Below are 13379 nucleotides of genomic sequence, written 5' to 3' on the forward strand. Positions count from 1 at the left end.
TTGGGTAGGGAACCCCTCTCCTGGCGCTCTAGTCGTCACTATAAAAACATACGGCCATGGCTCCGCGCAGTGAACGCGCTCAGCGGGGGCGCCGTATTCGCGCCGGAGTCAAGCCAGAGTCCAGCCCGTCTGCGCCCGTCCATGACCGAATGGGGCTGGGGGCTGGGCCCCCGGGTTTATCCGCATCCCCCAGCACAGCGGAATCCCACAGGTATAGCCCACACTACACCAGACAAGATCTGGTATCTATGTGTCCGAAACTCGCAGATAGTGCTACCACTCTCTACAGGCTGACTCAACAACTCTCTTTTGTGAAACCTGTAATTACACTTCTTACCCTGCGAAGAGGACTAAGCGGGACAACTCTAAGCTCAACATGTCATTGTTAAACTGCAGATCTATGAAAAAACATAAAACAGCAATATTTGATTTGTTAATGAAGAGCAGCCTGGATGTGCTGTTCCTTACTGAGACGTGGTTAGACGAAGCATCGTCACCTGAAGTTCTCGAAGCCATTCCTCCTGGGTACTGCCTACTTAGATTAGATAGACAGAAGCAGCGAGGGGGGGGCTAGCTCTTATTTATAAATCTGATCTAGAATGCACCCTACTGAAAGCCATGTTGCCTAACAGTGAAAGTGGTCTTTTCACAATAAAAGCAGGACCTAATACCGTTATCAGCGGGCTGCTTATATACCGCCCGCCTGGAGGGGCAGCACAGTTTGGCGACCAGCTTCTGGAACTGATAACTCAACTGGCACTCAGATATAAAAAGTTTCTTATTCTAGGTGACCTAAACCTCCACTTTGAAGATATAAAGTGCTGGGAGGCACAGGCTGTGATTGCAGTATTGAAATCCTTTGGGCTTAACTTGCAATCTGCAGCTCCCTCGCACCAACTAGGCCATCTTTTGGACCCTATTTTTGCTAACTGGGAGGGTATTAAGGTCTCTCCTCCGATCAGAACGATTTGGTCTGATCACTTCATTATTCCGTTTGAACTACAAGATGTGCGTTTAGAAACTAGACTTAGCAAACCCTTACCCCAGAAGCGCAGAGATTGGAAAAAACTCAAGCTAGAGACATTTCAACTCGCCCTCCAGGAAAAACCCCGCCCCCTAGCAACACTTTGCAGGAGGCATGGAGTAGTTATGAAAAATGGGTGTCTGATGCGCTGGACACAGTAGCGCTCTGGACACTTAAACCTCCTGCAAGACAAACCAAAACTGCACCCTGGTTCTCTGAAAAATTGAAAACTGCCAAAGCCAAATGTAAAAACTTGGAACGGAGCTGGAGAAAAAGCTATAATCCAGAATTCAAAATACACTACAGGGCGGAACTAAAAAAATACCAGAAACTAGTGCGAGTGGAGAAGGGTATCCATCTTAAGAGCAGAATTGAATTAGCTGACAACCCCACCAAAGAACTTTTTGCCATCTACAAAGAGTTAACGGTCCCGTCCAGACTCGAAGCCCAAGATAGCTACTCCAATGAGCTTTGTGATTCTATGGCTGATTTCTTTGTAGATAAGGTTGGCAAGATCCATGCCACCTTTACAGATAGTGCTGACCTCTTGAATAAACAGGTTGAAGCTAGGGTTAACCACACAGGGAAATCTCATCTTACATCCTTTAAGATACCCGAGAGACAGGAATTATTAAATATTGCCAACAGCATCCAGTCTGGCTCTCCTTGTGACGTGTGTCCACCTGTACGTTGTAAAGGAGTCATGGAGAGTATGATTGATCAGATTAGTCATATTGACACCCTGTCTCTCCAACATTGCCAGGTTCTAGATGCGTGGAAAACAGCCCAGGTCATCGCATTAAAAAAAAAACCTAATATCCATATCTCTCAATTCCAAAATCTGCGTCCCATCTCCCTTCTTCCCTTTTGTTCTAAAATCGTGGAAAAGGTGGTCAATGGGCAACTCATTAAATATTTGGAGGAGGAGTTCCTCCTCCACCCCACTCAATCGGGATTTAGAGCCGGCTACTCTACGGATTCACCCGTTCTCTATTCTACTGAGTGCCTTAGACAGATGGCGGATGAAGGGCAGACAGCAGCGTTGATTTTATTAGATCTGAGTGCAGCCTTTGACACCATGCTGCACACAACGCTGCTGTCACGTCTCTCTGAGATGGGAGTGGAGGGATCGGCCCATGCCTGGATAAAATCCTTCCTGGCCAACAGGAGTTTTCAGATGCACTGTCCCCCTTTTAAATCTTCTGTGAGGAAGTTGAGCCACGGGGTTCCTCAGGGCTCGAGTTTGAGCCCTACTTTGTTCAATCTATACATGGAACCCCTGGCTCACATAGTGGAATCGTTCGGGGTGGGTATTGTCAGTTATGCTGATGACACCCAACTGATGTTCAGGCTTACGCCTGACAGCAGAGAAGATGCCACCAACTTTTCCAACTGCCTGTCATCCGTGGCATCATGGATGAACAATAATTGTTTGTGCCTAAATGGCGAAAAAACAGAATTGTTGGTCGTCGGGAAGTCATTTTCAGCATGGTCACATATGTGGTGGCCCACTGAATTGGGTAGCCCCCCCCTTCCTGCTGAGTCCGTAAGAAATCTAGGAGTAATGCTTGACTCTGACCTCTCGTATAAGTCCCACGTCAGCAAAGTGATAGGCAGGTGTTTTAGCATACTGAAACTCTTCGAAAAATCTTAGATCTCCTCCCCATTAGTGCAAGAAAGACCACTGTCCATGCCCTAGTCACACCCCACCTTGACTATGGTAATGCTATACTAGTGGGTCTGAGTAAAAAACGCCTCCACCAACTGCAATGCGTTCAGAACGCAGCTGCACGCCTTGTACTTAACCTACCTCGCAGAGCATCTGGGAAGACTGCTTTAGCCAAGCTCCACTGGCTCCCTGTCAGGGAGCGAATCAAATTCAAGGCCCTCTGCTTTGCGCATCGCATAGCCCAGGGCAGAGGCCCAGGCTACCTGCAGAATCTTCTTACTATCCACCGCCCCACCCGGAATTTGAGATCGTCCGGAGTGATGCTGTTCAAACCCCCTCGTATTACCAGAGCCAGGATGGGCAGTTGCTCGTTTAGGTATTTGGCTTCTAAACATTGGAATGATCTCCCTCTCGACCTCCGTATGGAACCTTCAGAAGCCAGATTCCGCGGAAAACTTAAAATGCTCCTCTTCCCTTCGACCTAATTCTCTTCTGTGCTTTGACCCTGGCCTTTTCGCCTTAACTTCTGCCTCTCGAGATTTAGCAGCTTCTAGCGCGGGGACGCACTGTTTTCTGTGTAGCCAGGCGCTCTAGAAATGGTTTATTATTATTATTATTATTATTATTAACTACACGTGTCTGTGCATTGTGTGAAAGTCGAATGTGTACTCGGCCTCGTCGTTTTATAAGTAATTCGGTCTTATTAAAAGTCAGCTTGAACCACTGCTTGGTCAGTTTCCATAGTTTACTTCAGGAATCCAAGCCACACAAAATGACTATTCTATTTAAAGATTCTCGCAAACTCGTATTTTTAGTTCTCGAATTGCAATCTATTTCTAGCTTAATGAGTCCTGTCTGGAACCTCAACCGAGCCTTGGCACAGAACAGCAAAGCATCTTTGTGTGTGTGTGTGTGAGAGAGAGAGAGAGAGAGAGAGAGAGAGAGAGAGAGAGAGAGAGAGAGAGAGAGAGAGGGTAGAGAGGTTTAACCACTTTCCTGTCGAATAGGAGGACTTTGTGGGTTGACCACCGTAGAGACAGGAGGCACAGGCAGACAAACAGGCCAACACAAACAAGTAGAAATGCAGACAGTACACGTGCATAAGGCCTCGGAGACGGTAAGCGCACAAGCTGCAGGCACAGGGGACCCACAGAGGACACCAACGTTACTTAGAACCTTTAAACCACCAACTCTTCCCATATATCGTTGTTGTAGGTTAACTAAGGGCTGTGTCCAATTTCAGTTTCACAGATAAGTCTTATGTACAGGTAAATCTATACTTTCTGTAATCTAATTTAATTAAAATAATAGAAAAATGTTGAAGACAGCCCTAAAAGATCATCATATTGGCGTTACTAAGATTTCCTTTTAAGACGTGTTCCTGGCTAAACATCTCCACTTGCACAATAATCTGTGTAACCCGATTGGACCAACAGACAATTGGAAGTTTTACTCTTAGCCAGGTTTGGTTGTGAAGTTCTACAAGTAGGTTGAGCAGAGTGTTGTCAGTTCCTTAATCCTTAAATTTGATCCACAGCTGACCTGTGTCAACATGGTCGAAAACCTCACTGTTGTCAATGTAATAGAAATATAGTTTGACGTTTTTAAACATGGAGCGCTTTTCTGGCACGGAAAGATAGTAGCAACGGTGGCATAGATTTTTGGAAAACCTGTTTGGGTGACTTTAAACAGCTGATTTAAATTGACCAATAATTCAAATTCTTGTAGTGAAATCCAGATTTGACCCCAATAGTAATGCAATTAGGCAGTCTTGGCTTGGCTGTTTATGAAGCCAATGTTGGTAAATAGGTATACGGCTCCTTCAAGAAGCAGGGCTCATTCACAGTTTGATGACATTACCGGAAAGAGGTGTTTAAGTCACCCACATTCAGGCTTGGCGCATATAAAGAGCAACTAGCTGTACAACTGATGTAACACTTGCAGTGATGATGGTGTCTGACAGTGGGTCTTCAGGGCGACTGATACATCCCACCCATTTATGTAAGAATAAAGCCGATCCATTTGGGGTTTCTACAGTTCATAAGGAAGATAGAACTCTTGCCCTTTCTTGCATACCAGAACCATTCTCTATTAATGGAAAACATTTACCAGTATCTTCTAATTGTTTGAAATAAGACCGCCAATGATATTTTTTCTTGATTATACCTAATCACAACAATATTCAGTTCATGCAGTATATATAATCTTTATTGCTTGATTAATGAAAATCAATCCAATCACATCTTGACATCTCATAATGTTAAAAAGTGAATTAATTGATAACGAAATAATTGCAATCAAAGCATCTTCCCATCACATGATATAAAAACTGTACCATATATACTATGTAAAAGTTTACCAATAAAATCAAATCAAACCACTGAATATCGATAGTTATAACCACATACTATTGCACAATTTACATTTTAAAGTGACAGCATGCACAACATACTATTTCCCTATACAAAACGGAAAAATACTCTAAAAGAATATTTCATTATTTATACAGCAAAATACTACACATATTGCATTTCAAAGTGCTACTATGCAATAAATGCAATAATTGCAACAACCATCATATTAAAACAATAATAAAGTGCATCAAAATTCTATTGTACATTTCTTGCAAAAGTTAAATTTTAAAGGGCTAATGTGCAGTTATTGCAACAACCATCATATTAAAACAATAATAAAGTGCATCAAAGATTACTATAACGGTGACACTTCTATTATTACATTTCAAGTTATCACCGTAGTTACAAAATCATTTGGTGATAAAATATAGACTAAATAGAGCTATTAGGTACCAAAGCCATTAAAATAGTGGAGCTCATACTTATTATATCAGATATTTTTCAACTGCCATTAAAAATTTAACCAATTGGCATAAGAACGAATCGCCAGATAGTGACATAATTAAAGCCTGTCGAGCTGATCTGACCCCGCTCATCAAAAAAATGTGGTTTCAGAACTGTACATCGAAGGTTAATCAGCTTCGGCCACACAAACACTATATGTACTAGTGTCTCCTGTGGCCATCCACAAAGTCTACATTTAGAATCTGGCCACTGCTTGATCCAAGTTTGCGTGCCGTCCTTTTTTGGATTTATTCCCATAAGTAACCTGAAAAAAAAGCAGTCAGATACGGCTGGATAGGCAGGGATTGGTATGAATTAATCACATACCATGTATCATTTTTCTCTACTAATGCATTTTTATCCAATTTGAGCAATTCAGCTTTGATAAGTTTTTTTAAGATTAACTTATAATTAGGCATTTTCAGATCTTGCAGTGCAAATTGCAGACCAATGTCTTAGGGAGGTTAAAATATAAGATCTCCATTTGCAGCATAGGCAAACTTATCTATTTCTTGCCAGCAAATATTCCCTAAGGATGTAGGGGCTGATTTGGACAAAGCGACCACACTTTTTAGAAAAGCTCCTTTTGATACTAGGCACTGTCTCTGGAGACCAAACTCTAATCTTGTTCCCGCTTGACACACTGAATTAGCAATCCCAGAAGTTGCTTTAAAGACATTGACTACCAGTAGATCAAGGACCTTTGTGTCTTTCCCTCTAGTAATGGGAGAGCCATGTATGCGGGATGGTTGTAATTTGGCTTTAATTACTTTAAGAATAAAATCATATGAATGACAGTTCAGTGATTTTTTTTAAACATTTAAAAGCATGGCTCAAGGTCACAGCCTTTCCCATTGGGTCCTTAAAATGAAATTTAAAGGATACTCGATTGTCAAACACCATCACTAAGTATCTATATGTCTTGACCACATCAATTGTACCGGCTCTGGCCTTCCATGAATTAAACCTCTGTTTAGCTACACCAATTTTCATCACTTTTGTTTTTTTTACATTCAATTCAAGGCCATTCTTTTGCATATAATCATCAAAGGCGGTAATAAATCTTTGTAGTCCAATAGAAGTATGACTCACAAAGATAGTATCATCAGCATATTGGAGGTAACTAATTTGTACCCCCCCATTTTAGGAACACGCCCATTAATAGCATCCAAATGCTGAGAAAGATCTGATAAAAATAAATTAAAAAGACAGGCCGCAAGAACACAACCCTGCTTTAGGCCATTATATGCTCTAATCTTCCTTGATAAGGAGTTGCCATCACCCAACTTGACTTGAAGCCAAGTATCAGTATACAGAAGAATAATAGCCTTCAACAGTTTCCTTGAAATGCCCAGATCTAACAATTTTTCCATAACAAGTTTCGTGGCACAGAGTCGAAGGCTGCCTTGAGATCAATAAAAGCAATATATACATTTTGTTTGTTGAAGACAGCCCGCTCAGCAAGTAAGGTTAATGCCAACAGATTAGTAATGGTGGATTGGCCTTTGCGAAAACCGGTCTGAATAAATGGAATAATGCCTTCCTGCGTAGCCCAATCTTCTGATTCTATCAAGAGAGTGGAAGCATAAAAATGTGCATCAACATCAGTCAACGAGATTAACTGATAATTGGCGGGATTGGCCAACGGGCCGCTTTTATAGATGGGCTGCAGTATGCTGCCTTGCCATGATTCTGGTACGATCTCCAGTGTCAACACTTTCCTGAATGAATTATACAGAATACCAGCCCACATGTCAACATTGGCTCGGAACAGGGCATTGGGTAGCCCATTAGGTCCTGGGGCACGAAGTCTATGTAACCAGGTCGATACTTGATTACAACTCAGGACTTCTGAATCAAAATTTGGGTCACAACTAGAATCTTTGAGTTGGACTGCAGTAGTCAAATCCTGACACTCACCACTCCCCATATTTGTTGTTAATATATTAAGTTCCTCATATCCAGCCAACATATCTGGTTGATTTACCATCTGGACCAATGAGCCATACAAATTAGCTATAAAAGTTACCCAACTGGCTTCTGAAATATTTAGAGAAAAAGCCCTACAGCCTCCCCTTTCTAGCTTGCTGATAACTGCCAAACATTTTTGCATTATTTCTCTCTGAGGCGGATAATAAACTATTCCAAAGACCAGTTTGATGTTTAAGTTTAGTTTTCCAGACATCTTGTTTATAAGTCTTTTTAAGTTCCTTTAAGTGTTCTTTATACTGGGAATAGGTCTGATGAAATCTATGAGCATATGCCACCTGAACAGCTCTATTAAGTGATTTCTTTAACTATAATAACTTGGGTGGAACCATATTTTCAGGGGGTTCAAATGGTTATAAATATTCCTAGCCTTACGGGCTACAAATTTCCCCACAAGGGACGTTATAATAAAGTTCCATTTACTAATCATGTTCATATCACCCTGTATCCCCTGTATCCCCTGTTCACATTCCTTAATTAATGCCTCAGCTGTTTGTGTATTTTCATCCTCTTTAGCTAAATGCCATACCAACCTCTGCAGGTTATATGTAGAGTGTGCCATATTGGGAAGATAATTAGATTTAGAATGACACTTCACAGAAAAATATAATTTTACAACCTGGGGGTTATGATCACTTTCAGGATGGGCGATTACCTTATAATCAGACATATTTGATGTTAAATTGTCTGATATGAATGTATAATCAATAATTGAACCTTGTTGAGAATTTTTAAATGCAGGAGTGAACCTAGATTTTTCTTTTAACTGGCTGACCCCAGCCTCAGAAATAATGTTGCAACATTCTTTTGTCAAACCATCAGTCTTACAGTTTACACCGGAGAACCTAATTAGTTGCAAAATAAAGTCACCTGAGACTATTAAACCTGTGTATGGGTCTGGATTATTAATGTGCTTAAAACATCTAGCAGGATATACAACTGTGTAGACTTGTTTTTACTGGCACTCAGATACACATTGAGAGTAATTAAACTTAAAACAGTGATGTTTACCACAAGACATTGTAGCAGATTAAAGTCCACCACATCCACAACTAGGTTTAAATCAACCTCAATGTAGCACGCCAGTCCACATTTTGCACGGCCTGATTTATTAGTGTTCACTGCCGGGATGCTATATTCATTAAATCCAAACAAAGGAGTCATTTGTTCGCACCATGTTTCCTGAAATAATAAGAATGTAAATTCATTTAAAAATAATATCATATCAGGGTCAGACAGCAAACGGATCAGTCCATGAACATTCCAGGAGCTTATTTGATTTACATTAGCATCCGTAGCTACGCACATTCAATTACTATCTCCTCGGGGCACCCAAGCCAAGACCAGTCCTCCATTCGCACATTATTTTTAGGTAACCACTCACAGAGCCGTCCCCCTGTTTGGGAATTGGTAATTAACAAACCAGAACTACAGGATTGTTTAATCGATGGGCCCACTGCTCCTCTAAGTACTGGATTTAGCTTGTTGCTTTCAACTGTTTTACTACCTTTATCCGCCTTAAGGGCCAGTACCTTCAGAATAGGAGGATATTGTACACTAATCCAAATCTCAACCTTAATGCCACATTCCATAAAATTTCAACTATCCCAGACTTAGCATTCATCTAATCTACTGATTTGGTGTCAGTACAGTTTAAACAGGAAAGAGCCTAACACTCTTCGAGAGTCTACTATATCGACTTGGTCCTCAAATGAAATTGTTACTAAGATCTTAGGTCTTTGTAACAATTTCATTTGAGGACCAAGTCGAAATAGTAGACTCTCGAAGAGTGTTAGGCTCTTTCCTGTTTAAACTGTACTGACACCAAATCAGTAGATTAGATGAATGCTAAGTCTGGGATAGTTGAAATTATTTTCAGGATTAAACTCCGATTGAGACTATCATGAGACCCTGGGATTCATACAGGGGATGCATTACTAGTTTAGTATCCCCATTTCTAGAGATATAATCCTGTCTGCAACATACGGAGCTTAATGTGCCTTATTTACCATCATTTGATATACTAAAATAAGAAGATATTTTTAAAGGTGATTAATTCTGGGTATTAGTAGGTTCTAACATTTCTGCAGTACTTGAGTGATTCAAGGTATCGACAACTTGTTCTTTGGGCAAGCATCTTGTCCCCTGAAGTTTGTTGTCCAACCTAGTCTCCCCTTCCTTACTGCTACGTACCACATCTGGTTTTATTATGCCATTGGAGTTGGGAATATCATTTTTACTACTATTTGCAGGTCTGTGCTCATTACCCCTCTGTGGTGACGGCAAAACTATAGAAAATATCCCACATGCTACAACACCATCCTGAGGTAAACATTTCTTAATAGCTGGTTTAAATATTGGATAATAATACTTATGTTTAGCTGCTGTAGCTAATAAAGCAACTGACATCCTGGCCTTATTCCGAGCTTTACTCAACCTTTTCTTTGATCGTTTAGATAGTGGGGGACAATCACTAAGGCTATCCCTAGAGCTTGAGCACGGGGGTATGGCAATAATTAGTGATTTGCCTTTATTGGTTCCATGGGGAACATGACCATCATCGACACGTACGTCTGAACTCAGACTGACCAAAGTTCTAAAGTTATCACAACCCGCCTTTGCCTCGACTTCTTGCTGCTTAAGGTTTGCACAATATACATTATCTCCCACTTTCTTATTACAAATCAAATTCTATGCAGGACAGGATTCCCTGCTGTTTTTTTAACTTCATCCACAAGTGAACCTACTATTTTTGGGTGATCAGACATTTTATCCAAAATGTGAGAACATGTACATTGTATCAATTGGTCATTAACCTCAGTCTGGGCCTTAACCACCAATCCTGTCAGGTTTTGTAATTTTGAATCAATACCGGCCACATAGACTACTAAAGTGTTTAAAAGATCTACCTGAATTTCAAGTTTATTTGAATGAAAGTCAAGGGCGCTAGTTCTAATGTTGATTGTATTTAGCAAACTTTTCCATACACCAGTATCATCCACACTTTTATTTGTTGTAGAGCGCGCATTAACAATAGGTAAGACGTTGTATTTGTCCAGGAATGAAAAATCATCAGGGTTCAGTGAGTTGTCAGGCTGACCTATGATAGAATCAACAGGGTTCAGTGATGTATCACCTTGACCTAAAATCTGACCACCCTGTTGACTATTTGGTATTTAATTTTTTACAGGAATTAAAATTAAATTGTCATCCAATACCTGATCATCACCACAAATCCCTGGACCACATAGACTTAAAATATTCTTATCATTTGTTGTCTCAAAAGTAGGTGTACCGAGGCTCTCACTTTTCTTCTTCACCCCAAGCATGGACATCCCAGATATCAAAAGGCCTTGAGACACTTTGTTCACCTGCACATCTCCCATACAGATAACAGAGGCATCACTATCATTTAAGAACATATCACAGCTAAATATGTTGCAAGAAGAGTCTTCTGACTGGAGTACACCTTTTATTCCAGGCTGCGTCTTCATTTGGGTAGTCTCCACATGTATATGATCTGTAGTTGGAACAACGTGGACTTGAGCATTGACTACCATTTTGGACGGTGATTTTTTCGCAGCAGGTACCTCTAAAGTTGATTGCGTAGGACCAGATGCTTGATTTCCACTATCTCTCCCCTCCTCCCTAGGAAGAATAGGGTCCTCAAAAACAGTTAGGTCTTTGTTCAAAATCTGCAATGCTGGGGGCATGATAACCTCACCATTGCATTCACTTTGGGCAACACCTTTCTGTAAAAAAGAAATCCTTAATACTTGGCTGGGAAGAGTGGGTCCTCTCACCTCCACCAACAGAAAATGGATTACTAGTTTGTCCCATAACCTTCAAAGCAATCCCGTGCTTGAGATTGACCTAGTTTTACCCGGTACATTCTCAAGGGCAGTCTCATTTGCCTGCAGGGTAATCTTTTTAAGTATGGGTGAATTTTGAGGATCTGCGGTCCGCGAATTTCCTGCGAAATCACAGATGTTTTTGTGATTTGCACTGGAGTGCATTCTACTGGCTAATCCAGTAAGTGCTACCTCGTTGGGTAAATGTATTGTGCTTTTCCTACACTGCAGCTGCGTAAAGGGCCAGAAGATTTGTCTCCACTGACCATGTGTGCCTGTAACTTTGCCACTGCGCCAAAAGGCGCCGAGGTCCCTTGAGTGAGCTGTCCATAATAGTTGGGAAAAGGCGGGAATACTTTTGATACCGCTAGTGTGTGGTGCGGGGCCAAACGAGCGGGGCTTCTATGCGTGTCAACATGCCTCTTGTGTATAAAGGGGCAGAGAGCGAGCAGGGCAGCAGGTGAGAAGAAAGCAGCCTCCTGGTCACAGGAACTACACGGGGGTTGCTCTCGAGAAACTCAGGGATTCAAAGACCTCCTTGGAGTATTACAGCTAATTTTCGATGGCAGAGACGGGGATAAAGCACACTTGTCCAGCCTCGACCATGCTCACTAATGTTTTGGGCTGATTAAAACGTTACTGAATTTGAGCTTCAACTCGGGCACCTGATATATCTGTAAGTGCTTTCTGTTGAGATTTAATTTTTGTGACAGGAGCCTCGTGCCAGAATGAATCCTGCCCTGCATAGTTATCCATGAAGATGCCACTGTTTTGTGCAATACCTCTACTCAACTTGAGTACTTTCTACAGGCTAATCCAGTAAGTGCTACCTTGTTGGGTAAATGTAAAGTGCTTTTCCTACACTGCAGCTGCGTAAAGGGCCAGAAGATTTCTCTCCACTGACCATGTGTGCCTGTAACTTTGCCACCACGCCAAAAGGCGCCGAGGTCCCTTGAGGGAGCTGCCCATAATAGTTGGGAAAAGGCGGAAAGACGTTTGATACCGCTAGTTTGTGGTGCGGGGCTACTATGCGTGTCAACATGCCTCTTGTGTATAAAGAGTCAGAGAGCGAGCAGGGCAGCAGGTAAGGAGAAAGCAGCCTCCTGGTCACAGGAACTACACGGGGTTGCGCTCGAGAAACTCAGGGATTCAAAGACCGCCCTTGAGTATTACAGCTAATTTTCGACGGCAGAGACGGGGATAAAGCACACTTGTCCAGCCTCAACCGTGCTCACTAATGTTTTGGGCTGATTAAAACGTTACTGAATTTGAGCTTCAACTCGGGCACGTGCTATATCTGTAAGTGCTTCCTGTTGAGGTTTAATTTTTGTGACAGGAGCCTAGTGCCATAATGAATACCGCCCTGCAAAGTTATCCACGAAGATGCCACCGGTTTGTGCAATACCTCTACTCAACTGGAGTACTTTTACTGGCTAGTCAGTAAATGCTAGCTCGTTGGGTAAATGTATAGTGCTTTTCCTACACTGCAGCTGCGTAAAGTGCCAGATGGTTTGTCTCCACTGACCATGTGTGCCTGTAACTTTGCCACCGCGCCAAAAGGCGCTGAGGTCCCTTGAGTGAGCTGTCCATCATAGTTGGGAAAGGGCGGGAAGACGATTGATACCAATAGTGTGTGTTGCGGGGCCAAACGGGCGAGGCTTCCATGCGTGTCAACATGCCTCTTGTGTAAAGGGTCAGAGAGCGAGCAGGGCAGCAGGTGAGGAGAAAGCAGCCTCCTGGTCACAGGAACTACATGGGGGTTGCTCTCAAGAAACTCATGGATGCAAAGACCCAGGGCTTCTATGCGTGTTGTTCACATGCCTCTTGTGTATAAAGGGTCAGAGAGCGAGCAGGGCAGCAGGTGAGGAGAAAGCAGCCTCCTGGTCACAGGAACTACACAGGGGTTGCGCTCGAGAAACTCAGGGATTCAAAGACCTCCCTCGAGTATTACAGCTAATTTTCGACTGCAGATATGGGGTTAAAGCACA

Source organism: Lissotriton vulgaris, chromosome 2_1 (genome assembly GCF_964263255.1).
Source record: "Lissotriton vulgaris chromosome 2_1, aLisVul1.2, whole genome shotgun sequence".
Lineage (NCBI taxonomy): Eukaryota > Metazoa > Chordata > Amphibia > Caudata > Salamandridae > Lissotriton > Lissotriton vulgaris.